Source organism: Pleurodeles waltl, chromosome 5 (genome assembly GCF_031143425.1).
Source record: "Pleurodeles waltl isolate 20211129_DDA chromosome 5, aPleWal1.hap1.20221129, whole genome shotgun sequence".
Taxonomy (NCBI): Eukaryota; Metazoa; Chordata; class Amphibia; order Caudata; family Salamandridae; genus Pleurodeles; species Pleurodeles waltl.
The window spans coordinates 1,641,397,771-1,641,424,085 of record NC_090444.1 but is presented as its reverse complement, the minus strand read 5'-3'; positions in this window follow the sequence as shown (position 1 = coordinate 1,641,424,085).

Sequence of the window (26,315 nt, the reverse complement as noted above, 5' to 3'; positions counted from 1 at the left end):
ATGGGGTCTAAACTACATGAAGCTCCATCCCCATTAGTTAGAGACTAAGAATATAACCACTCAAATATCTCACCAGGGACCCAGTTTATTTATACCCGGGTCTAAACTTGGTATTTTCTTGGGTTCTCCCTGTGGTAGTTTCCCGCTTCTATTTGAACCCTTTATTGTGGAGGAAGTCAGTCAGAGACCAAAGGGTTCTACAGCACTGTAATGTTACGGGAAAAGATCCTGGTATAACCAAAACTTTGAGTCAATGATATTCGGACATGATGACCGCTCTCTGCCGATAGTAATAGAGACAGGTGACTATATCCTGCAGTTTTCCTGGAGAGCGGGCTTGGTGTCCCACCCTTTGGATATGATCAAGAACATTGTCTTGGTCTGCAAGTTCTGTAGTCAGATGACGAAACAGATGGGAGACTTATTTCTCCAACTTCAAGATTCAGCCTGCAGGAGAACCCCTTTTATGTGGAAATTGGAGTGCCTGGATCTGTTGTTGAGAATTTCTGGCTAGTAGTGGAGCTCTAAATTCTTATTCCTCAACTCAATAAGTTCCCTGTGGTGCCCATCCAGTTCTTCCTTGAGGAAATCATTGTTTTGCTCCAAAGAGTCAACTTATTGACTCAGGTCGCCAAGTTCTTGGCTGATATCCTTCACTTCTGCTGCTATGTCCTGCTTGAGGGCTGCAATGTCTTCCCTGAGGGTCCCAAAGAGGTTTTCCAGAAATGTAACCAGTGTGCCTTCCCCTTGGGAGCCCACTGCAGCGGTCTCTGTGGGCAGAGGTGTAGATGGGGACGCTGCGCCACTCTGGTCCAGTTTCTTCTGTGGTGATATGGTGAGTATGTCTTTAAGGGTGGTATCCTTTTCATTGTCGTGGTGTGAGGTCATAGCAGTGCTCTAAGTGGGCCCCGGTCCTAGCAGAGGGAAGGTGCACCAAAGCCTGTAGGGTGTCTGCCAGTTCCAGTGTATTGACCACATCAGCCAGGAGCCTACATCCCCACAGGATTCCTATTAAGCAGGGCTCGGTGGCGCCGGTGGAGGGCCTGAATCACTGACTCTGGAGTGAGGGGGTTAACCACTGCAAGAGCTGCTTAGTCAGGGTCATCCGCTTTGGAGGTATGGAAGGTGTGGATATAGTAGTCTGAATAATCCTGTGGTGACCGTGAGTGAGCAGTACAGTCAATGCCTGTTCTCACTCAGGGATACAAAGTGTAGAGCATCTGTTGATAGGGTCAAGCAGGTAAAAAAAAGGCTGAAGGAACATGCTCCAAGCTGGCCCCAGATGTTACAGTTCAGGCAGAAATAGAAAGGTGCAGAAATGGTGAAAAGTGCCCTTGTTAGCTACTGGTGGAGGAACAGAGCCCTTAGTGTGGCTTATCAAAGGCATATCACATCCCTGTCCACTCCAGGGCCACAATGGAAGTTCTCCATAAAGCAACCTGTCCCCCAGTGTTGCTCCTGTCGATCGGGGGGCACTGGTCAGTGTTAACGCCAATTGCATTGGGGGATCGCAGGCCCTGTTAGGGGGCCCCTGCACTGCCAATGCCAGCGGCATCGGCAGTGCAGGGGCCCCCAGGGGCCCCACGACACCCGTTCCCGCCATCCTGTTCCTGGCGGTAATTACCACCAGGAACAGGATGGCGGGAAGGGGGTCGGAATCCCCATGGCGGTGCTGCAAGCAGCGCCGCCATGGCGGTTTCCCTGGGCCAGCGGGAAACCGCCGGGAAACCGCCGGCTCCCCTTTTCTGACCGCAGCTTTACCGCCACGGTCAGAATCGCCCAGGAAGCACCGCCAGCCTGTTGGCGGTGCTTCCGCTGCCCTCCGCCCTGGCGGTCATGGACCGCCAGGGTCGGAATGACCCCCAAAGTACCTGGTTTCCTCAAAATGTTAGCAAAGACCCGCAGAGGAGGAGATGCGTGGAAAACAGGGAGGAGTGTGTCGATTTCTTGGGCTGCACACACGATGCGTCATTTATTTTTCACGTAGGGAAGGCTTTGCGTCAATTTCCTCCGCTCGGTCTTGGATCCTCTTCGGGTTGCGGGGACGATGCGTTGAAATCCGGTGCTGGTAGGACGAAGTCACAGGGGCTGCTTCTATCCGGTGGGCGTTGCGTCAAAAATTCTACAGCACGGCAGGCGCTGCATCGATTCCTTTCTGGAAGTCGGGCTGCATCATTCCAGGTCTGCTGTGCGTCGATCCAGTGGGGTGTGCGTTAAATTTCTGGTCGCTACGCTGGTGCTGCGTCGATCTTCTTGTTGCGAAGTTGGGCTGCGTTGTTCCGGTTTGGCGTGCAGTGAATTTTTCACTGCGATGCAGGCTGTGCATCATTTCTGGCAGGCTGTGCGACGATTTTCGCCACACAGGGAGTTCTTCTTGCAGGAATGAAGTCTTTTTGGTCCTGAGACTTCAGGGAACAGGAGGCAAGCTCTATCCAAGCCCTTGGAGAGCACTTTTCAGCACAGCCAGAGAGCAGCAAGTCAGCAGGGCAACAGCAAGGCAGCAGTCCTTCACAGAAAGCAGTCAGGCGAGTCCTTTGGGCAGCCAGACAGTTCTTCTTGGCAGGTTGCAGGTTCTGGTTCAGGTTCTCTTCTACAGGAAGTGTCTCAGTTGGTAGGGGCAGAGGCCCTGTTTAAATACCTAAAGGTGCCTTTGAAGTAGGGGAGACTTCAAAGAGTGGCTTAGAAGTGCACAAGGTCCCCTTTCAGTTCCATCCTGTCTGCCAGGGTCCCAGTAGGGGGTGCGGCAGTCCTTTGTGTGAGGGCATGCTACTGTCCTTTGACATGTAAGTGTCAAGCCCTCCACCCTTCCAGCCCAGGAAAGCCCATTCAATATGCAGATGCATGCAAGTTTGACTCAGCATCCTGTGTTTGGGGTTGCGCAAGGCAGCTGCCAACTAAACCTAGCCAGACGTGGATTGGAAGGCACAGAAGGATTTACGTGTAGTGAAATGCTCACTTTCTAAAAGTAGCATTTCTAAAATAGTAATATAAAATCCAAATTCACCATTAAGCAGGATTTTGGATCACCATTCTGGCCATACTAAATATGACCTGGCTACTCCTTTCAGGTCAGGATCTACCACTCAAACAGTCTATGAGGGTAGCCCCAATGCTATCCTATGAAAGGAGCAGGCCTCACAGCAGTGTAAAACAAATTTAGGAGTTTTACACTACCAGAACATATAGAACACACATGTTTATGCCCTGCCTTTTACCTACATAGCACCCTGCCCTATGGTCTACCTAGGCCCTACCTTAGGGGTGACTTATATGTAGAAAAAGGGGAGTTTAAGGCTTGGCAAGTACTTTAACTGCCAAGTCGAAGTGGCAGTGAAACTGCACACACAGGCACTGCAGAGGCAGGCCTGAGACATAGGGCCTGATTCTAACTTTGGAGGACGGTGTTAAACCGTCCCAAAAGTGGCGGATATACCACCTACCGTATTACGAGTTCCATAGGATATAATGGACTCGTAATACGGTAGGTGGTATATCCGCCACTTTTGGGACGGTTTAACACCGTCCTCCAAAGTTAGAATCAGGCCCATAGTTAGGAGTTTACGTATGTGGGTGGCACAACCAGTGCTGCAGCCCACTAGTAGCATTTACTTTACAGGCCCTGGGCACATGTAGTGCACTTGACTTTATTTCATTTCGGTTACAATTCACTCAATTTGTTGTTCACTTCCCAATAAATACCACTTACTCACAAATCCTGTGTAAGTGGGATGTATCTACCATAAACAACTGTCATGTATAACAACTAGTGTACCAAAATGTTCCACTCCAATGTTATACCTCTGCTATGGTCATCACACATGCACTGGCCAACCAGGCTACATATTGCATTGGAATTGTAAAATGCACATGACACAAGTCACCCGTATTGTACATCTCCACATATTTATTTGAAGCATGGCAATCAGCACATTGTGAAGTCATGCTGTGGACTTCAGTGTTTGAGCTTAGGTATCATTCACTACATGACCATACCCCATTAAACAGACAGAGGTCAGTACTAATCTCCACAGTCATGGAACCTTCCACATACCAGGGTCAGGTATCTGTAGGCTTGCCACTCACCTATGTCAGTCTTCAGACACATGCACATATGTCTGCAATGAGGAAACACACTGACAGCTATGCACAAGTTAGGTCACATACAACACAAACCAAAATTATGGTAAAGTATCTAGTTACCACATCATGACCTGTGTTAGACACAAATGGACACACACATACCAGCATTTAACCCACCTCTAATACAAAACAGGTCTAATTTGTAGAAAAGGACACTTCCAAACCACTGTCCTGACAGTCTGGGCATACAATTTACACACCACAAAGCTGATGCAAAGCAGTACCTGGTCTAATCCATGTCCACTGCTCATGTCAGTCTGCAAATCCCATCTACCTGTGACACTATGAGAATGCCAAATGATGATGAGCCTAACAGCCAATCTGCAAATCTGTGAATGACAAAGATAAGGTATATGCCAGGACGGAAAAGACACATGGAGTGTCAACTTATTGTGAGGGTGTGATGTCAATCTGAGATTTCACAAGCCACACTTGCTGCACTTACTCTGATCTGTTGGGAGGTGACCTCATTGGTTAGTGTGGACTAAACATTAGCATGTGTGATGCTTCCTCAGAATGGACACCCTGCATGTACTAAACCATGGTGGTATGACCAGACTCCTAGTGCAACCCATATCATTGATCTAGGAGGTCAGAATATTAGTACCATGTTCTTTGGATGGTAAGTGGCTACACAGCAACTTCCCATTCCAATGTGTTGTGGGCGTGCTAAATAGGCCATACCATCTTGGTAATCAGTACAATCTAAACAGTTTTTTTGCCAACATCATGTGTACATTGTTAGGTTCAGACATATATGAACAATCTGACGCAACTTCTACATACTTCATTTTGCTATAGTGGATATGGTATGTAGGCTTTAGGAATGGAATCCCATAGTTTGTACTGACTGAATTGTATTGCAGGTGTTGTATTTCACCTTCACATGTTGTTGCAATGGTATGTATAGTCAATCATTTGGCTTGTCTCGTGGTGGATGTCTCTATCATGTTAAGCTCATAAGTGTGTTGTGGAACTGTATTGTTTATATACAGATGTAAGATTGCTCATGTCTGAAGTGTTGACAGTGATGTTGCCACTTGGATAGTGGGCTATTGATGTTACCACTCATCATGATTAGTTGTACTGTATGTGGTCTTCATGCACATGACAGGTGTTGATTGTATTTCAGGTGTTGGCACGATACATGGGAATGTCTGTGGGTAAATCATGTGTGCTAAGTCCGCCCCATAAGTGTAAATTACTTTGTTTACAGGTGGAGAATGACTTAGATAAGTAGCTCCACAAAGTAGATATCATCCTTTCCTTCATGACTATTGGGACATGTGTTGCTGGCATGTATTTAGCCTCTATGATATTCCAATCATTAAAAAGGCAGGTATAGTTTTGCATGTTTGCAATTGTGAAGGTTATGGACTCTGTAACATGAAATGGTTTTGGCTTGTATGCAACATGCTGTCATGTTTTTGGCACATGATGTGATTCCTTTCCTGGTACATGACATCAGCTACAAATGTAGATTTTTGTGGATTTTGTGTATGTGATATATTGAAATGAATGTTACCACTATTTCCCATTGCTTGGTTGTTGGTTGACTATGTTGCTGTGGATAGGGACTCAGATTCATGTTGACAAGTCAGGCTGTCATGAAATGGTTACTGTGATAGCTCTACTGATATGATGGAATAGGAGGTGTGCTATAGGTGGCTTACCAGGTGTGTAGCATTGTTGAAATGTAGGTTTGCAGATGGGATCGAGTTATGACATGATGTTGGCACTAACCTGGGGGTGTAGTAAAAGTGGTTGTAATGTGATTGATGTGTACAGCATGATGTTAGTGCATCAAAAGATTATAATGACCCTACCTCTCTTCCTGTTTTCCAGTATTAGCATTGGCTGGTGAAGGAGACTAGGCATAGTCGAGTGGGGAAGCTGCTGACCACGGGACCTCAATTCATGAAACCACTGACTCTGAGGGACCCAGTTGCCTGGGGGGCCAGCGGAGTGTCAGGATCCAGTTCTTCATCATCGGAATCCTCCTCCAGTGGACACTCTGTGGCACACCCATCTGGGACCACCGAAGCACCATCTCTGTCCACCACCCCACTTTCTACCACCGCCCTCCCTGTAGCTCCCCACCCAATTGGCCATGCCCGCTCACCAAAAAGAGGGGGCATCTCCTTTGGCGCAAGCACCTCTGCCCCAGCACCTTTTAGCCCTGCTTCCCTCAGTGTGGAGGCTATTGACCTCCTGAGGTCCATCTCTGTGGCTCAGTCAACCATTGTAAATGCCATCCAGGGACTGGCAACTCAAATCCAACAGAGTAATGCGTTCCTGGAGGGCATTCATGGTGCGCTGGTTGGCCTACAGAGATCCTTTCAGGGTGTGGCCTCCACACTGACAGCAGCCAGTCACCCTTTGTCCACCTTCCTCTTCCCAATCCCAAACCCCTCTTCCAAGACCCAGCCAAAGCACACAAAAAGACAGGCATGAATCCACCTCAACATCCTAGGGTAGATCAGACAGACATAAGCACCACAAGACACACCACCGGCATGCACACAAGCAACATTCAGATGCACACACAGCAACAGTCACAACCTGCCCTGACACCCCCAGCATCACAGACAGCACACTTGACACACCTGCAAACACAACACCAACATTCACAGGTTCAGCCACTATACATATCATACCCACAGGCAGCACAACAGCAGACCCTCAGACATCCATCTCAGTCACCACAACCGCAGACACCACAACCACTGACACTCCTACTTGTAGCACATCCACCATACCTTCAGTCACTACCCCAACAGACAATCACCCACCCACCATAGCATCCCCCAGCACCTTCAGCCCCCTTTATTCCAAGACACATGAATGCCCTCACTCACTGATCCAAAAGACACCAGCACCCACAAGCATACCTCGCACAAACATGAACCCAGGACATCCACACCACCACTTCTTACAATCACTCCCTCTCCCCTCACACACAAACCCTTTTGCTATGACCGTCCTTGTGTGTCTAAAAAAGCCTTATTTTCTGAGTTTTCCCTTTTCCCTACTCTTCTCCCCCGTGAGACCCCTAAACATCTTGCTTCCCTCCCAAAGTCCATCCCTTCCAGTTTCAAGGCCTCCCCGGCGCCCCCTGTAAGTACCAGTCACCAGATCCTCGGGGTCTGTGCACATTCCCAACAGTTCCACCACAAGACAGCTCCAATACTCTGATTACACTTATCACAGAGTCTAAGAGAGTCCAAGTGGGGAAAAGGGGATTAGGACGGGAACAGCTGGGAATGAGACCTGTAGGAAGCAAAAGGTTAAAATACAACATCAAAATTACATCTCATGAAATCAGTACCATGCTACAACTCTAAGCTTCGTCTTTTCCGAAAAAACATGAACAACCCTAGAATAGTCCTAAAACTGACTAGGCTTTAGATGACCGAATACCTGAGAAGGAAACAGGAAAAGTTAAATAGGACTTTCAGCTTCAAGTACTTACTTTAGCATGAGAATCAGGAAACACTCTGAGCAATTTCTAAACAACCATATGAATCTCCTTTTAAGAATACATATCAGGAACACACAGCATTACATCTAGAACTCTGGTATTGTTGCGTTCATCTCAGAAGAAACATTGGAAAGTGAATTGCGCACATTGCAGATTTTCATATGAGTATTAAACACCGTAAAGGATTGTGCACCATGAAATCACACAACGTAGATGCAAGGAATAAATCACGCGACGTATCAACTTGAAATGCTACCAAGAAAATGTCTTAGAATGGTAGCGCACAGTAATTTACATTATTTATACACGAGGAAAGAATTGTGCGTCTTGCCGATTCAAATGCCACCATACAAATGCCAAGAAATGGTAGCGCACAATGAACAACATGAAAAGCACTCAGGAACAAAAATCGCGCGTCTTGTCGATTCAAATGCCACCCTGCAAATGCCAAGAAATGGTAGCGCAGAATGAATAACATGAAAAAACACTCAAGGAAAGAATCGCGCGTGTTGCCGATTCGAATGCCACCATGTAAATGCCAGAAAATGGTAGCGCACAATAAACAGCATGAATTACACACGAGAAGTGAGCCACAATGTAAATGTCAAGAAAAGGTAGCGCGCAATGAACAACAAAATTAAATGCTCATGAAACGAGTTGCACGTCTTGCCAACTCGTAAAACATCATGTAAATGTCAAGAAATATCAGCGCCCAATGAACAACAATGTAATAACGAAGTCAAATCTTTATGGAATAAATTTCGCGTCCTCCCTATTTGCAAACCACCATACAAATTCCAAAAAATGGCAGCGCACAAGTAATCTGTTATTCATTTAAGAATTAAAATCAAGAATATGAAAATTCTCAATTACGGTGTTGGAAAATGTCCAAACACCGTCTTACCGCCTGGAAACAGTGATCACCAATGAGAGGTGAGTGCAGAAGACTGGAAAATCCAAATAGGCCACCGGGACAGGAGCTCAGGAAGAAGCTGCTGCTCTGCACCGGGACCTCTGAATAGTGAGCACTGGAAGTTGGGCTGACTCTCTTTTATAGAGTCTTGGCCCAGCCTAGAACCACGCCCAGGCATGTTGCAGGGAAAGTCTCTAGAAGGCCCTGGAAAGGGGCCACACCCTAACACACTCTGAATGTCTGCAGCAATACATTCCAAATGTACAGTATTTATAAGCACCTTAAAAAGGAATCTTTTGGATGGAATTCTGCAATGCAAAAGGTTAAACAATAACATATCATCACAATGCATAAATTACTTTATCTTGCGAGTGTTGATTTTTTGCATTCTAGATGCCCGTAGAGCGCGCACTGTCCTGGTGTTGACAGTACTCCCCTCTCCCAGGCGCGCTCTAGGGCCTGGTTTATCTGGATTCAGACGATGAAAGCGTCTCACAAGTACTGGAGCATGAACATCAGATGCGGAAACCCATGAATTACTTTCAGGGCCATAACCTTTCCATGAGATTAAGTACCATAGGTTACGCCCTCTCGGTTTAGAGTCCAACACTTTCTTGACTTCATATTCTTCTTCCTCCTGTACTAGAACAGGAGCTGGATGAGGGCGGACCTTTTGGACTGCCTTTTTTAAGAGGGAAGTATGGAACACTGGATGAATCCGTAATGATTTTGGCAATTGTAGTTTATAGGTCACAGTATTGATTTGCTGAAGAACAGTGTAAGGACCTATAAATTTGGGGTTGAACATGTGCTTCTTCTTGAAGTCTATATGTTTTGTGGAAAACCACACTTTGTCACCAGGTTGATACTGCGGTCTCTCACAATGTTTCTTGTCATAATGCTTTTTGTATTTTTGTTTGGCTTTTTCTAAATGTTGTTGAATCGATTTCTGAGTTTGATGCAAATGTTGAATGATTTCTGACACAGCTGGAGTGAGAGAACTTTCTTGAGGAATTGTGATGGGCAATGTGTCAGGATGATAGCCAAACAAACCAAAAAAGGGTGTAACGCCAGTAGAAGTGTGGAAGGAGTTGTTGTAGGCTAATTCAGCTAAACAGAGCATTGATGTCCATGATTTAAGTGCTTTTTCAGCATAAGCACGTAGGTATTGCTTCAAAGTCTGATTTAGTCTCTCTGTTTGACCATCTGTTTGAGGATGGTGGCTAGTAGATAGGGTAGATGTCGCTTGAAGTGTTTTACACCACGTCTTCCAGAAGTTGGAGGCAAATTGCGATCCCCGATCGGAGAGGATCACTTTTGGCAGTCCATGATAACGAACCACTCTATTCAGTAAGATAGTTGCCAGTTCACTAGAGGTGGGTAATTTCTTACAGGCAATGAAATGCCCATATTTCGTGAGACTATCTACTACCACCAAAATTACTGAATGCTGTTGAACCACTGGCAGACCTGTAATAAAGTCAAAAGAGTTGTGTTCCTACGGACGACTTGGGGTTGGAAGTGGGTGTAACAACCCTTTCGGTTTTGAATGACTTGTTTTAGTTCGAGCACAGACTTCGCAGTTGTTTACCATTGTTTTTACATCCTTTGTTAAGGTGTGCCACCAAAAATAGCGTTGGATTAATTCAAGAGTTTTAGGAGTACCAGGGTGACCTGCTGTAGGTATAACATGCAACCAATGAAACACTATCTTGCGAAGTTTGGTAGTGGGCACGAACAAACGAGCATCGTGAAAGGGTAATCCTTGCTTGATTGATCTTTTCGGATCTGCTTGGGCCCACGCCTGCCATTTTTCAACAGTAAATGAATTGCGGATGTCTTCAAAGAAATCTTCTGTTTTTATGATACATAGGACCTTGTCAGGAGCAATGATAGCTCTGGAGGTTTGAACTGCAGGCAATGTGGTAGATTCTTGGCGGGATAAGGCGTCAGCTTTGTGATTATCTTTACCAGGCCGGAAGGTTACCACAAAATCAAACTCGGCAAAAAACAGCATCCAGCGTAATTGCTGAGGAGTCAAAAGTCTGGCAGAACTCATGAATTGAAGAGTGCGATGATCAGTATATACTGTGACAGTATATTTAGCTCCCAACAAATTATGTCTCCATTCTTTAAAGGCGTCACAAATCGCCAGAAGCTCTTTTTCAGCAATTACATAGTTCTGTTCGGCTTCGTTCAACTTCCGAGACATGTAAGCTACAGGATGAAGCTGACCAGTGTCTTTGTTTCCTTGTGACAAGACTGCTCCTATCGCCACATCTGAAGCATCAGCTTCCACTATGAAAGGTCGATCCGCATCTGGATGAGTCAAGACTGGGGCAGTGGAGAAAGCTCCTTTCAAAGTTGAAAAGGCTTGGTCTGCTTCTGGGGACCATACAAATTTTTCTTTCTTTCTTAATAACTTAGTAATTGGAGCCACTGTCTGGGAGAAATGATTGATGAACCTCTGATAAAAATTTGCAAAGCCCAGGAAACATTGTACATCACAAGCAGTCTTTGGGATGGGCCATTCAGATACGGCTTTTACTTTCCTTTCAGCCATCACCATACCTTGAGGGGTAAGGATAACCCCTAAAAACTCAACTGTGGTAACATGAAACTCACACTTGGTTAGCTTGCAATATAAATGGTGTTTACGAATGGCTGCCAAAATTTTCTTGACATGTTGAACATGTTCATTCTCATTGTCTGAGTAGATCAAAATGTCATCAATGTAAACTATGGCAAAGATATTGAGGAACTCTCTAAGAACGTCATTTAAGAAAAATTTAAATGCTGCTGGAGCATTGCACAGACCAAAAGGCATGACGGTGTATTCAAAAAGGCCATATCTTGTTTTGAATGCCATTTTCCATTCGTCACCCTCTCTCATTCTGACCAAATGGTAAGCACCTCGAAGATCAATCTTCGTGTAGATTTTTGCTTTCTTTACTTGTTCCAGTAAGACCGGAATTAGAGGCAAAGGATATTTGTTCTTGATGGTGATTTTATTCAACCCCTATAGTCGATACAAGTTCGAAGCTCTCCGTTCGCTTTTTGAACAAAAAACAAAGGAGAAGCTGTGGGAGACTTAGAGGGGCGGATGAAACCATTCTCTAAGAATTGATCCAAGTATTTTCGTAAATGTTGATTTTCATGTTCTGACAGGGCATACACACGACAGTTGGGAAGTATCCCCCCTGGGACTAGATCAATTTGACAGTCATAAGATCTATGAGGAGGTAAGTTCTCTGCTTCCTTCTCATCAAATACATCTTCATAAGACGAATACTGTTTGGGCAACTGAACTTCTTTCTCTGCGGCGGTAGCTATGTAAGAATGGCGAACTTCCGATTCTTGAGTCCTTTGGAGACAATGGGCCTGATTCCGACCCCGGCGGTCAAGGACCGCTGGGGCCGGGGTTGGCGGGAGCACCAGGGCATTCTGACCGCGGCGGTTTGGCCGTGGTCAGAACAGGAAAACCGGCGGTGTCCCGCCGGTTTTCCGATGCCCTGAGGAATCCCCCATGGCGGCGCAGCTTGCTGCGCCGCCATGGGGGATTCCGACCCCCTCACCGCCATCCTGTTCCTGGCAGTTCCGACCGCCAGGAACAGGATGGCGGTGAGGGGTGCCGTGGGGCCCCTCGGGGCCCCTGCAGTGCCTATGCCAATGGAATGGGCACTGCAGGGGCCCCCGTAAGCGGGCCCCACATAGAATTTCAGTGTCTGCATTGCAGACACTGAAATTCGCGACGGGTGCAACTGCACCCGTCGCACCCTTCCCACTACGCCGGCTCCATTCGGAGCCGGCGTCCTCGTGGGAAGGGGTTTCCCGCTGGGCTGGCGGGCGGCCTTCTGGCGGTCGCCCGCCAGCCCAGCGGGAAACACAGAATGGCCGCCGCGGTCTTTTGACCGCGTGCGGTCATTCGGCGGCTCCCGCCGCCCGCCGGGGTCTGAATGACCCCCAATGTTCTTTACATAACACTGATGAGAACACAATCTTTTGTTCTGCCCAATTAATCTCTGGATAGTGATGAGTTAACCATGGCAAGCCAAAGATGATCCCATACTGGGGAACATGGATCACGTCAAGGATGAGTTCCTCTTTATGTTTGTTTCTTTGATTTTTACCTTCACAAATTATTGTCAAGGGGGAAGTCTGAAGAGTTATCAGACCTCCAGTCAAGAGTTTTCCATCAACTGCCTGGATGGTTTCTGGGGTCTTCTTTTCAATACATGGGATCCCCCATGCACGAACCAATTGGGCGGCAACAAAGTTTCCGGTAGCACCAGAGTCGACTAGAGCCTTCTTGAAATAGGTCTTTTTCTTGACCTGAACTCTTATTCCCAAATTTAGATGTTTGGATTGTGAAGGATCCACGGTGACACCCAAGAGCAACCCTTCTCTGCAACTTGGGTGCTTTAGATTTTCCGACTCGACTGATGCATTGGTTGCAACTTTCTGAACTGGGCCTTGCTTGCTCTTTGTTTTGATTGGACAATCTTTGGCGAAATGACCTTTCCGCCCACAATAGAGACATTGCCCATTTTTTCTGCGTAGGTCCTTTTCATCTTTGGTCAAGGGTCTCCTGATGGTTCCAATTTCCATCAGTTCCGGCGGTCTTTCTCTCGGAGTTCTTGACTCTTTGTTTTCATGAGCATGCCAAGAATGTTTTTCAGACTTTTTACACGTTCCTTTTCGTTCATTTAAACGATGATCAAGCCTCAAGACAAGGTTTATTAAATCTTGACAGTTTGCAGGATGTGGGTCGATTTGCGCTAAGATGTCTTTTAGCTCCTCTTTGAGTCCCCTGTAAAACAAGGCCGCTTGTTTTTCTTCAGGCCAGGATGTCTCAGCGACCAGCCGATTAAAGTTGGCTAAATATGACACTAAGTCGTGATTCCCTTGGCGTAAGTCTAATAATTCACGATCTGCTGACTGTGTTTCAGTTCTACGATCGAAAACTCTCTCAAATTCACGAACAAAATTTTTCCAGTTGTACAACAGGGGACTATTTTTACGCACAAGAGGAATAGCCCATGTAGCTGCATCTCCAGACAGATATGACAACAAGAAAGCTACTTTAGACTGGGCATCGGGGAAAGTATGTGGTCTGCAAGTGAAGTGAAGTTCCACTTGAACCAGAAAAGATTGCGCTTTCAAGGGATCACCTGCGAAGCGTTCTGGGGGAGCTAAAGGAATGGATGAAGGAACATTGACGGAAATGTTAGTCGGATTACCTCCAGAAGTCTGAGAAGAAGTACCTGGCCAAGACACACCTGTGGGACTTTGTTCTTTCTTGTCCACCTTATTCTGTAACTGACTCACCCTCTCAGCTAGACTATTTGTCAAATCCTTTGATGATACCACTTCTGACTGGAGCTGGGTGATAGCCTTGACTAGCTCGTCCAGTGTGGCCATGCTCAGAACATACACAAACCAGGAGGATAATAATTCGTGGGCTCACTAGTCTGTCAGAATCACCAGATCCTCGGGGTCTGTGCACGTTCCCAACACTTCCACCACAAGACAGCTCCAATACTCTGATTAGATTTATCAAAGAGTCGAAGAGAGTCCAAGTGGGGAAAAGGTGATTAGGAAGGGAATATCTGGGAAGGAGACCTGTAGGAAGCAAAAGGTTAAAACACAACATCAAAATTACATCTCATGAAATCAGTACCATGCTACAACTCTAAGCTTCGTCTTTTCAGAAAAAACATGAACAACCCTAGAATAGTCCTAAAACTGACTAGGCTTTAGATGACCGAATACCTGAGGAGGAAACAGGAAAAGTTAAATAGGACTTTCAGCTTCAAGTATTTTCTTTAGCATGAGAATCAGGAAACACTCTGAGCAATTTCTAAACAACCATATGAATCTCCTTTTAAGAATACATATCAGGAACACACAGCATTACATCTAGAACTCTGGTATTGTTGTGTTCATCTCAGAAAAAACATTGGAAAGTGAATTGGGCACATTGCAGATTTTCATATGAGTATTAAACACCGTAAAGGATTGTGCACCATGAAATCACACAACGTAGATTCAAGGAATAAATCATGCGACGTATCAACTTGAAATGCTACCAAGAAAATGTCTTAGAATGGTAGCGCACAGTAATTTACATTATTTATACACGAGGAAAGAATTGCGCGTCTTGCCGATTCAAATGCCACCATACAAATGCCAAGAAATGGTAGCGCACAATGAACAACATGAAAAACACTCAGGAACAAAAATCGCACGTCTTGTCGATTCAAATGCCACCCTGCAAATGCCAAGAAATGGTAGCGCAGAATGAATAACATGAAAAAACACTCAAGGAAAGAATCGCGCGTGTTGCCGATTCGAATGCCACCATGTAAATGCCAGAAAATGGTAGCGCACAATGAACAGCATGAATTACACACGAGAAGTGAGCCACCATGTAAATGTCAAGAAAAGGTAGAGCGCAATGAACAACAAAATTAAATGCTCATGAAACGAGCTGCACGTCTTGCCAACTCGTAAAACATCATGTAAATGTCAAGAAATATCAGCGCACAATGAACAACAATGTAATAACGAAGTCAAATCTTTATGGAATAAATTGCGCGTCCTCCCTATTTGCAAACCACCATACAAATTCCAAAAAATGGCAGTGCACAAGTAATCTGTTATTCATTTAAGAATTAAAATCAAGAATATGAAAATTCTCAATTACGGTGTTGGAAAATGTCCAAACACTGTCTTACCACCTGGAAACAGTGATCACCAATGAGAGATGAGTGCAGAAGACTGGAAAATCCAAATAGGCCGCCGGGACAGGAGCTCAGGAAGAAGCTGCTGCTCTGCACCGGGACCTCTGAATAGTGAGCACTGGAAGTTGGGCTGACTCTCTTTTATAGAGTCTTGGCCCAGCCTAGAACCACGCCCAGGCATGTTGCAGGGAAAGTCTCTAGAAGGCCCTGGAAAGGGGCCACACCCTAATACACTCTGAATGTCTGCAGCAATACATTGCAAATGTACAGTATTTATAAGCACCTTAAAAAGGAATCTTTTGGATGGAATTCTGCAATGCAAAAGGTTAAACAATAACATATCATCACAATGCATAAATTACTTTATCTTGCGAGTGTTGATTTTTTGCATTCTAGATGCCCGTAGAGCGCGCACTGTCCTGGTGTTGACAGTACTCCCCTCTCCCAGGCGCGCTCTAGGGCCTGGTTTATCTGGATTCAGACGATGAAAGCGTCTCACAAGTACTGGAGCATGAACATCAGATGCGGAAACCCATGAATTACTTTCAGGGCCATAACCTTTCCATGAGATTAAGTACCATAGGTTACGCCCTCTCAGTTTAGAGTCCAACACTTTCTTGACTTCATATTCTTCTTCCTCCTGTACTAGAACAGGAGCTGGATGAGGGCGGACCTTTTGGACTGCCTTTTTTAAGAGGGAAGTATGGAACACTGGATGAATCCGTAATGATTTTGGCAATTGTAGTTTATAGGTCACAGGATTGATTTGCTGAAGAACAGTGTAAGGACCTATAAATTTGGGGTTGAACATGTGCTTCTTCTTGAAGTCTATATGTTTTGTGGAAAGCCACACTTTGTCACCAGGTTGATACTGCGGTCCCTCACAATGTTTCTTGTCATAATGCTTTTTGTATTTTTGTTTGGCTTTTTCTAAATGTTGTTGAATCGATTTCTGAGTTTGATGCAAATGTTGAATGATTTCTGACACAGCTGGAGTGAGAGAACTTTCTTGAGGAATTGTGATGGGCAACGTGTCAGGATGATAGCCAAACAAACCAAAAAAGGGTGTAACGCCAGTAGAAGTGTGGAAGGAGTTGTTGTAGGCTAATTCAGCTAAACAGAGCATTGATGTCCATGATTTAAGTGCTTTTTCAGCATAAGCACGTAGGTATTGCTTCAAAGTCTGATTTAGTCTCTCCGTTTGACCATCTGTTTGAGGATGGTGGCTAGTAGATAGGGTAGATGTCGCTTGAAGTGATTTACACCACGTCTTCCAGAAGTTGGAGGCAAATTGCGATCCCCGATCGGAGAGGATCACTTTTGGCAGTCCATGATAACGAACCACTCTATTCAGTAAGATAGTTGCCAGTTCACTAGAGGTGGGTAATTTCTTACAGGCAATGAAATGCCCATATTTCGTGAGACTATCTACTACCACCAGAATTACTGAATGCTGTTGAACCACTGGCAGACCTGTAATAAAGTCAAAAGAGTTGTGTTCCCACGGACGACTTGGGGTTGGAAGTGGGTGTAACAACCCTTTCGGTTTTGAATGACTTGTTTTAGTTCGAGCACAGACTTCGCAGTTGTTTACCATTGTTTTTACATCCTTTGTTAAGGTATGCCACCAAAAATAGCGTTGGATTAATTCAAGAGTTTTAGGAGTACCAGGGTGACCTGCTGTAGGTATAACATGCAACCAATGAAACACTATCTTGCGAAGTTTGGTAGTGGGCACGAACAAACGAGCATCGTGAAAGGGTAATCCTTGCTTGATTGATCTTTTCGGATCTGCTTGGGCCCACGCCTGCCATTTTTCAACAGTGAATGAATTGCGGATGTCTTCAAAGAAATCTTCAGTTTTTATGATACATAGGACCTTGTCAGGAGCAATGATAGCTCTGGAGGTTTGAACTGCAGGCAATGTGGTAGACTCTTGGCGGGATAAGGCGTCAGCTTTGTGATTATCTTTACCAGGCCGGAAGGTTACCACAAAATCAAACTCAGCAAAAAACAGCATCCAGCGTAATTGCTGAGGAGTCAAAAGTCTGGCAGAACTCATGAATTGAAGAGTGCGATGATCAGTATATACTGTGACAGTATATTTAGCTCCCAACAAATGATGTCTCCATTCTTTAAAGGCGTCACAAATCGCCAGAAGCTCTTTTTCAGCAATTACATAGTTCTGTTCGGCTTCGTTCAACTTCCGAGACATGTAAGCTACAGGATGAAGCTGACCAGTGTCTTTGTTTCCTTGTGACAAGACTGCTCCTATCGCCACATCTGAAGCATCAGCTTCCACTATGAAAGGTCGATCCGCATCTGGATGAGTCAAGACTGGGGCAGTGGAGAAAGCTCCTTTCAAAGTTGAAAAGGCTTGGTCTGCTTCTGGGGACCATACACATTTTTCTTTCTTTCTTAATAACTTAGTAATTGGAGCCACTGTCTGGGAGAAATGATTGATGAACCTCTGATAAAAATTTGCAAAGCCCAGGAAACATTGTACATCACAAGCAGTCTTGTGCCTGCCCCTTGATGCCCCTACCTGTGGAGGTTACATGGCAGCCAGGAGTCAAGTTCAGGGCATACATATGTGAACTGTTTACATTTAAAACTGTTGATACAGGACTGGCCTATTGCCATTGTTTTCCAAATTTCCAAGCAGGATGACGTGTAGTTCTAGTTCCATGGCGGCTCTGGATGCATACGGCTTCCTGAAGGTGAGTGTCTCCTTTTATGCAGTTCGTTTCCACCTGGGTTTTCCGTGGTGGTGCGACTATGGAGGAAATGCTGGCAGTGTGCTGCCTCGTAATCTGTCCAGGGGTAACAGGGTATCCACCTGCCTGCAGGTACCTTCTGTCATCCGTTGCGGTCTGATTACAGTGGCGGTGCCGGCAGTGCTTTGGCTGTATTCTGTTGGGAATAAAGCCATGGTCATATTAGGTCGGTCTTCTCCACCAGCCAGTCTTGAGACCGCCAGACTTGTAATGTGACCCAAAGTGTATTTGTCATCTTTTGGATAAGATGCAGCGCTCCCGCATTTTGCCCTTCTCCTTTCTATAGATGCTGAGAAGGCTTTTGACTGGGTTCACTGGCTGTATCTTCGCTTGGTGTTGGTGAAGTTTGGCCTTGGTCAACGGTTCTGTCAGTGTATTCAGTGTAGTTATAAATCTCGTTAGAGCGATGATGAGAGTGAATGGGCGCATGCAACAGCCCTTCAATATTTCCAGGGGCACTCAGCAGGGCTGCCCTTTATATCCATTAATTTTGCCTCATTTATGGAGCTCTTTGCTGAACAGATATTTGACTATCACAGACATCCCAATGGCTAGCAGGGAACATAAGGTAGCATTGTACGCAGACGATATTTTACTTTTCTTATCAAACCGGCATACATCTTTGCCCATGGTGATGCGAGAACTGGCAGCCTTCAATTTGGTCTCTGGATTTAAAACAAATTTAGGGAAATCCTTTGAGTTGTACCTCACTATCCCGAAGGGTGACCAAGTTCAGCTTGAACTTTGTTTCCCGTTTGCCTGGGCCTCGCAGGGGATAGGGTACCTAGGCCTGCAAATACACTCCACACCTGAACACACCACTGAACACAACTATGCCATGATTTTAGCAACCGCCCGATTCGATTTCTCCAAGTGGAAGGGATACAGCCTCTATTGGCTGGGGCTATTAGCAGCCGGTAAAATACCCTTTTACCAAAGATTCTTTATGTTATGCAAATGTTGCCACTTTGGCCTCCCAAATTTACTCGACAAGCTACAACGCCTTGTTGAGGACTTCATATGGGATGAGTAAAAGGCAGTCATGGTGAAGAGGCAGGCGTATTTGTCCCAGTCACAGGGTGGAATGGATGTTCCCCATTTGATATGCTACTTCCAGGCAGCACAACTACGTTACATGGTAGAGTGGCCAATTACAAGAGGATGGGTGATTTGTTTAATGTAGATGATTCCATGGATTTTACACAAATTCAATCTACTCATGGCTTCCCATCTATAGCATACTGTAAGTATACCACCATCCAACACTAGATCTTGCAACTCCAGATCCGCTCTCATGCAGGTAGACCCCTCACTCTCTTTGAAAAATGGCTCCTTACTCACTCCTCAGATAAACAACTTCTCTTCGACATTTACACAGTCCTCAATGCAGCACAGGCGCCCTCTAAGTCATCTGTGCAGCAACGATGGGAGAAGGTATGCAAATGGACATTTACTACTAAAGAATGGATGACCGAGCTTGTGCCTCCACCCACAGTGCCTCTGGCAAAGAAATGCTTCTTAAAATTCATCTTTATTGGTATTTTACACCGGCTAGGTTAGCCTAGTGGAAAGAGGGTGAAGGCAGTACTTATTGGAGGGCTATGTGGTGAGATTGGTATGCTCACACACCTTCTTTGGCATTGCCCCAAAAAACGTAATTTCTGGATGGAGATGTTAGCAGCTGTAGACGAAATGTATCACACTAACCTCCCCGGGTTCCCTAGCTATATCCTGACATTCCCCCTAAAATCCACAAAGGAGCTCACTATTACTTTAGCGCTTGGTGCTTCCAGCTCATTCCTTTGACTTGCCCGACGTACCAGCGTGTTCTCTGCCTGACACACCCGACTCAGCGCCTAGCTGAACCAGTGTGCTATGTGACCTGTGCCCCTACTAACTAAGGTTGTCGAGGCACCATTACACACAACCCCCCTCACCACAGGCATCCTCACCTCAGAATGCCCTTCCTTCCCATTCCCTCTTGGTTAACTTCCCATTCTGTAGTTCTTTTGAATGTTTTCCTCTCTGGCCAGTGAATGTAGGTGGGATAATTGTTGTACTTTGCCACTTATAACTAATGAAGGATTTAAACCATAAATATAAGTTGTACTTACTTGGTTAAGTAGTTCTTGAGATGTATATCTTTCTTCTGTAATGGTCTGGTCAGAGAAACTGGCATAATTTTCTCATCTTGCGGTATTTGTCGTTTTTGAAGTATTTTTTTTTTTAATTAGTGTGCTTTAATATTGTTGACATAATTGTTTGTCTGATTCTATTGGTTAAAGTTTTTATACTTTAATTTTAGTGGTCAGTTTAGTTTTAGATTGATTTTTTCATCAGCTATATCCTTCTATTGTAAATGGTGATTTAGCCTTTATTTATAATGCATGATATATAGTTTGATAGTTTTAAATATAAATGTATAATATATATACACACTTATATATATATTTGTTAAATATTTAGATTGTTGTCTAAATGTTTGTAGTTAATGCTAATACTTTATTTTGGGTTGTATGGTTATGATTTTACTTATATAATTTATTGGGGTGAATGGTAAATATTTTGGTGATATAATATATTATATTTAATTGAAACATGTATAAACTGTTTTAGGTCTATTTTAAATAATTGTTTCACATAAAATGTGATTTGTTTTTAGTAATTAATGATAATGTAATTATGTTGGCGATATTATAATAGTTGATATTGTGTACATTGATATTTTTGACATAATATATGTTTATTTAAAGGTGGCAATATTTTTGTTTCTGATATTTGTGACCGATATTTTTAACAGCGATACTTGTTTTCTCAGTATTTGTGGCTTTACTAGTTAAGTACAGGAATTCAACATTTCTGTTATAGATATTTATTTTCCAATATATATGTGTTTCAATATTGTATGCATCAATATTGTGTCAGTGTCCTATGTCTTGTGTCCCAAGCGCCCTTGGAATGGGGCCCATGGGTTTTCTAACCTGTTTGGAAATGTTAAGCAATTCTAAGGGCATTCCTTTGAAACCACAACGGCCCCAGCTTTCCATGTTAACTCGTATGCGAAAGCAGTAACATAGCTGCAAGTGTTATTAGCGTAAAATTATGTAAATTCAAATCCTTAACAAAAGTGCTTTTGCATCTTCCCTTCCCGGGGGCAGGGAGATTGGAGGACATGGCGGGCTGCGTTAGGGCCGTCACGGCCGCAGCTCGCTAGACGTGACGTCTGCCGTACCTGGGGGGGGCGTGGCATTCACGCGGAGAGGATCGGCCAAATGTGTTGGGAGGAAGCGCCACTCCCGGAGAGCCGCTCGCGCTGTAATCCGGACGAGGCACCCGGCGGGAGACTCCGGCACTGGGGACGTGCCGCACTGGAGCACTCGCCGCTGTCCCTCGCATCCTCCGCTCCACGGCGGGTTGGAGATCTTTCTCCTTCCTGGCGGCCAAGACCTGGAACTCCCTCCCCACCAGCCTCAGGACCACCCAGGACCACTCCGCTTTCCGGAGACTCCTAAAGACCTGGCTGTTCGAGCAGCGATAACCCCCCCTTTCCCCCTAGCGCCTTGAGACCCGTACAGGTGAGTAGCGCGCTTTATAAATGTTAATGATTTGATTTGATTTGGAGCTCCGCCGGGCGCGCAGAGGATCGGCAAGGATTCCCCTTCGGGGGAATCCCGGAAACGCCAGCACCGGCAAGGCTCTCGGGAAGACATCCCAGGAGCTTGGTAGCGCGGTTATACGAGCTCCCTTTGACATACCAAGAAGAGCCAGCGAGAAAGTAGCTGGTGCTGGAGCCTCAGGCAAGGCTCGAGAGGAGGAGAAGAGCCCCGCCCCACCCCAGCCCTCCATCAGCTTATGGCAAGTAGGGGGGCAGGGGTTGGAGATAACTGGGGACAGAAGGGATCCGGTGGCCAGTAATAGCCTAGGGAAGCTGAAGGGAAAGGAAAAAACCCCGGCTCTGGCGAACTGCCCAAAAAAAAAAAGAGAAGGGATTGAAGGAAGAACAAAAATAAAACAAAGACTGACACCCTCTTTAAGGTCTTACTTTAGGGCTGGGCCAGAGGATATTTTGCTAGTGCCGGGGCAAGGGAAAATGGATACTTTTGTGATTAAAGACGTTGGAAGTGGTACAGATGCTGGTAAGGAGGCCGAAGAAGGTTTTTCCCCCTTATTTGCAAATTCACCCTTGTACGAGAATACACAAGCTGGCATGGGTGCTGATATGATATGTCAAGGTGATATGTTGCCCACTCCACGACAGGAAGAATTAGGCCAAGTAGCACAAGTCGTTAGTACCCCCCCAGATCTGAGGCATACCCCCTCTATGGAGGAAGTGATCCTCTCCATATCGGAGGATATATAGAAAGGGTTCGCAAGTTTGGAGTGCAATCAAGGCGAAATTCGAGAAGCTTGCGAGGTATTGGAAGAAAAAAATTGATAACTTGATGGAGAGGATCCAGACTTTAGAGGAAACAGTGGGGGGGATAAAGGAGGAGTTGAAGCTCCACAAGGATGAAATCCGAGGCCTGAGTGAAAAAGAACAAGGCTTACAAGTTAGGATCGAGCATCTGGAAAACCACTCACGTAGGAACAACTTAAAATTGTTAAAAGTTCCGGAAGGAGCAGAAGGAGTAAATCTTAAGTCATACGTTGTCTCACTAATCAAATCGGTCTGTGAGCTGGAGGAAAGTAATGAAGAGATCGAAAGAGACATTCAGAGAGTCCACCGGGATCCCTTCACGAGGCGGCCCAATAGTACAAGACCAAGGAAAATTTTAGTTAATTTCTTAACTTATCATCTAAAAGAGAAAATTTTGACCAAGGCGTTACAACAGAAGGCATCAAAGATGGATAATGTGACTTTTGAGATCAGATCTGACTTATCTAAAATCACTATGGACAGGCAGTGGGAGCTGGGAAAAAGGCTAGATGAATTCAAAAAACTTGGAGTCACGGCTCAATTGAAATTCCCAGCTTTTTTACGAATAATGCATAATAACAAAATGTATAATATAAGAGAGATAGATAAGGCAGATGAATTGTTAGAAGCTATTAGGAAAGAACAGGCTGATCATGTGTAATATTTGCAATAAGTTCTTGAATTTTGTGCCCCCCAGGTAGGCAGGGCACTCTAAAATCAGGCCCATGGTGGCTGACATAGTGGGGGGTTCTCCTTGGGAGGGGTTGGGGGGGGTACAAGGGGTGAGTTTTTGGGGATAAGGTCAGAAATAGTTTCTCGTTCACCAAGGCGGGGGGGTGGTGGGTTAATTTTAAATGACTAAAATCGGCATGGGCCAGGGGGAGGGCAACTTTATGATAAAACTTCTCTCGTGGAATATTAATGGGTTGAGAACTAAGTCGAGACGAAACAGAATTCTTCAACATTTAAAGGATTCCCCGGCGCAAATTTTAATTTTGCAGGAAACTCATTTGGCGGAGGATGAGTGTAAAGAGCTATTTAGCACTCAAAAGTGGGTGCAAATGTGTTTTTGCACCTCCCACAATTTTCATACAAGGGGGGTAGCCATTTTAATTAAGCAAGGATTTCAAGTCAGACCAGAAATCTTTGAAATCAAGCCAGACCAAGCTGGTCATTGGATTATAGTAAAATTATAGGTGAATGAAATATCCTTAGTTCTGTCTGGCTGTTACGGCCCAAACTGCGACGATAGCGGACCTTTAAAGAAAGTATTCTCTCAGCTGATTGGATTCTCAGATTCAGTTATTATGGCGGGTGACTTTAGTGTGGTTCTGGACAATAGATTGGATAGGTCTGACTCTTGTAGGTCTTTGGGTACACCCAAAGCGCAATGTTTTTTAAAGAGAATGATGAAAGACCAAGGTCTGTGTGATATTTGGCGGAAGAAGAAAGGGGAGGCTAGAGCCTTCTCCTTTTTTAATAAGAAATATAGCCACGCGTCACGTATCGATTATTTCCTAGTCGATGAAAGGTTGTTGGAAAACGTTGAAGAAGTTGAATATCTGCCGCCACATTTGTCGGACCATGCGGCAGTAATTCTCCACAGAGAAGGCTGGTTAGAAGATGGACATTGGAGCGTGCACTATTATTAGATGAAGATGTCTTGCTGTTTGTACGTAGGGAATCCGAGGCCTTCTTTAACATTAACATAGGGTCGGCACCATTATCAGTGGTTTGGGATTCTTTTAAGGCGGTAATACGAGGGGTACTCAAAAGTATAGCATGCTACAAATATAAAGTGTTTAGAGACAAAATAAGGGCTTTAGAGCAGGAGATGCTGTTAAAAACCGAAGTGTTGGTTGGTAGAGGGATTGGGTCGCAGGAGGAGGAGACTGGAAGAGTGGAATTGGCTGAGTTAAGATCGCAACTGGCTGATATTTTGCAGGCACGCATTGCGAAAAGATGGGAGGTCCGCAAATTAAGACACTTTGAATATGGGGAAAATTCAGGGAAGCAAAGACGGGAAAGCTCCGGGCCCCGACGGTATCCCGGTGGAGGTGTATAAAGCCTTAGGGGACCTTATAAGCCCAATTTTGTTGGAATTATTCAGTAGAATCTTTTTTAATGAGATAGATATGCCTCTCTCTTGGAATGAAGCGGTTATCACGTTGATTTTGAAGCCGGGTAAAAACCCGACTAACCGTGCATTTTACAGACCTTTCTCACTTTTGAATAGTGATTATAAGCTATTTTCTAAAATTATAGCGGACAGACTAAATAAAGTTGCAAATAACTTAATTCACTCTGATCAGAAGGGCTTTTCAAAAGGTAGATACCTCCAAGAGTTGACTTACGAATTGATTGGGGCAATAGACCTTGCGGTATCACTCGATTCCCCTTTGGGGATTATTACAATTGATGCAGCTAAAGCCTTCGATCAAGTAAATTGGGACTATCTAAAGTTTCTGTTAAGGAAGGCTAATCTGGGAACTAATGTGTGTGGGGTAGTAAATCAAATCTATAAGGCCCCCACCGCCAGAATATTAGTGAATGGGAATCTTACCGGCCCAATTGTTATTGCAAGGGGTACTAGACAGGGTTGCGCGTTATCCCCTGTACTGTTTAATTTGTATATGGAGCCTTTTGCAAGAAAGATTCGGCGAAACAGGGTGATTTCCCCTTTCCGTTGTCAGGGCTGGGAGAAAAAATTATCTCTGTACGCAGACCATCTTCTGCTTTTTACTGATAATCTTTCAACAGCATTCCCTGAGGCTATTAGGCTTGCGGAAGAATTTGGCAAGATTTCAGGGTATCAGGTGAATGTAGATAAAACAGAGATAATGGCATGGAATATGGATTATAAATCAGTCCATTGTAAGAAGGAAATCAGATATTTGGGAATTTTGATACCTCAAAACATTGATCAACTAGTAGAGAGGAATCAGGTTAAATTACTGCTGGAATGTAAGGGCCTATTAAAAGGCTGGACCCATCTCCCTTTGTCTATTATAGGCAGGGTTAACTTGGTAAAAATGTCTATTCTCCCAAAATGGAATTTTTTGTTTTCAACTTCTCCACTCCCTATGCAGAAAAAATATATAAAAAAAATGCAGTGCCTAATAAGCGATTTTATTTGGAACTCTAAGGGGGTTAGAATTTCAAGGAGAAAGTTGAGGCAGCGTAAGCAAAAGGGAGGTTTGGCATTACCGGATTTGCAATATTATGCTTGGGCTTTCCTTTTAAAAAACTTTAGAGTTTTTTCCACATCGGACTCTACAACAGTTGGTCTAATGTTCAAAACAATGGCTTCTAATATTAAGGGTGCGTCAACAAACTTTATTTTTAAATTTGGGGACCCCAAATTCTACAAGAAGATAAGGCTGAAAATTATGCTGGGCCTAGCGGAATGTTGGTATCAGATCAGACGATTAATAAAACTAACCTATTATAACTCCAATGCACCTATTTGGGATTCCCCGGGTACTCCAGAATGTTTTCAAGACATACTAGCGTTACCGTTAAAACAGGCGGGAGTAGAGCACTGGGGAGAGTTGTTTTTGTTGTTTTTTGAAGGAGACCTGCTTTCATGGGAAGAATTAGTGTTACTAACGAGAGGAGCCCTGTCTAGGTGGAAATATTTGCAAGTTAGAGAATGGGCCAAAGGGATTAAGGAAGGTGTGGGTAAGAACAACCCTTTGGATGTGATTATCCCGTGCCCTTTAATAGGCCCCCGCAAAGTGTCAGCTTGGTACTGGGGGATCCTGGAAGGGGTAGATGGCGATTTTGACCTTCCTGCAAAACTGTGGGGAGATTGTTTTTCGGAAGAACTGCTTGAAAGGTGGTG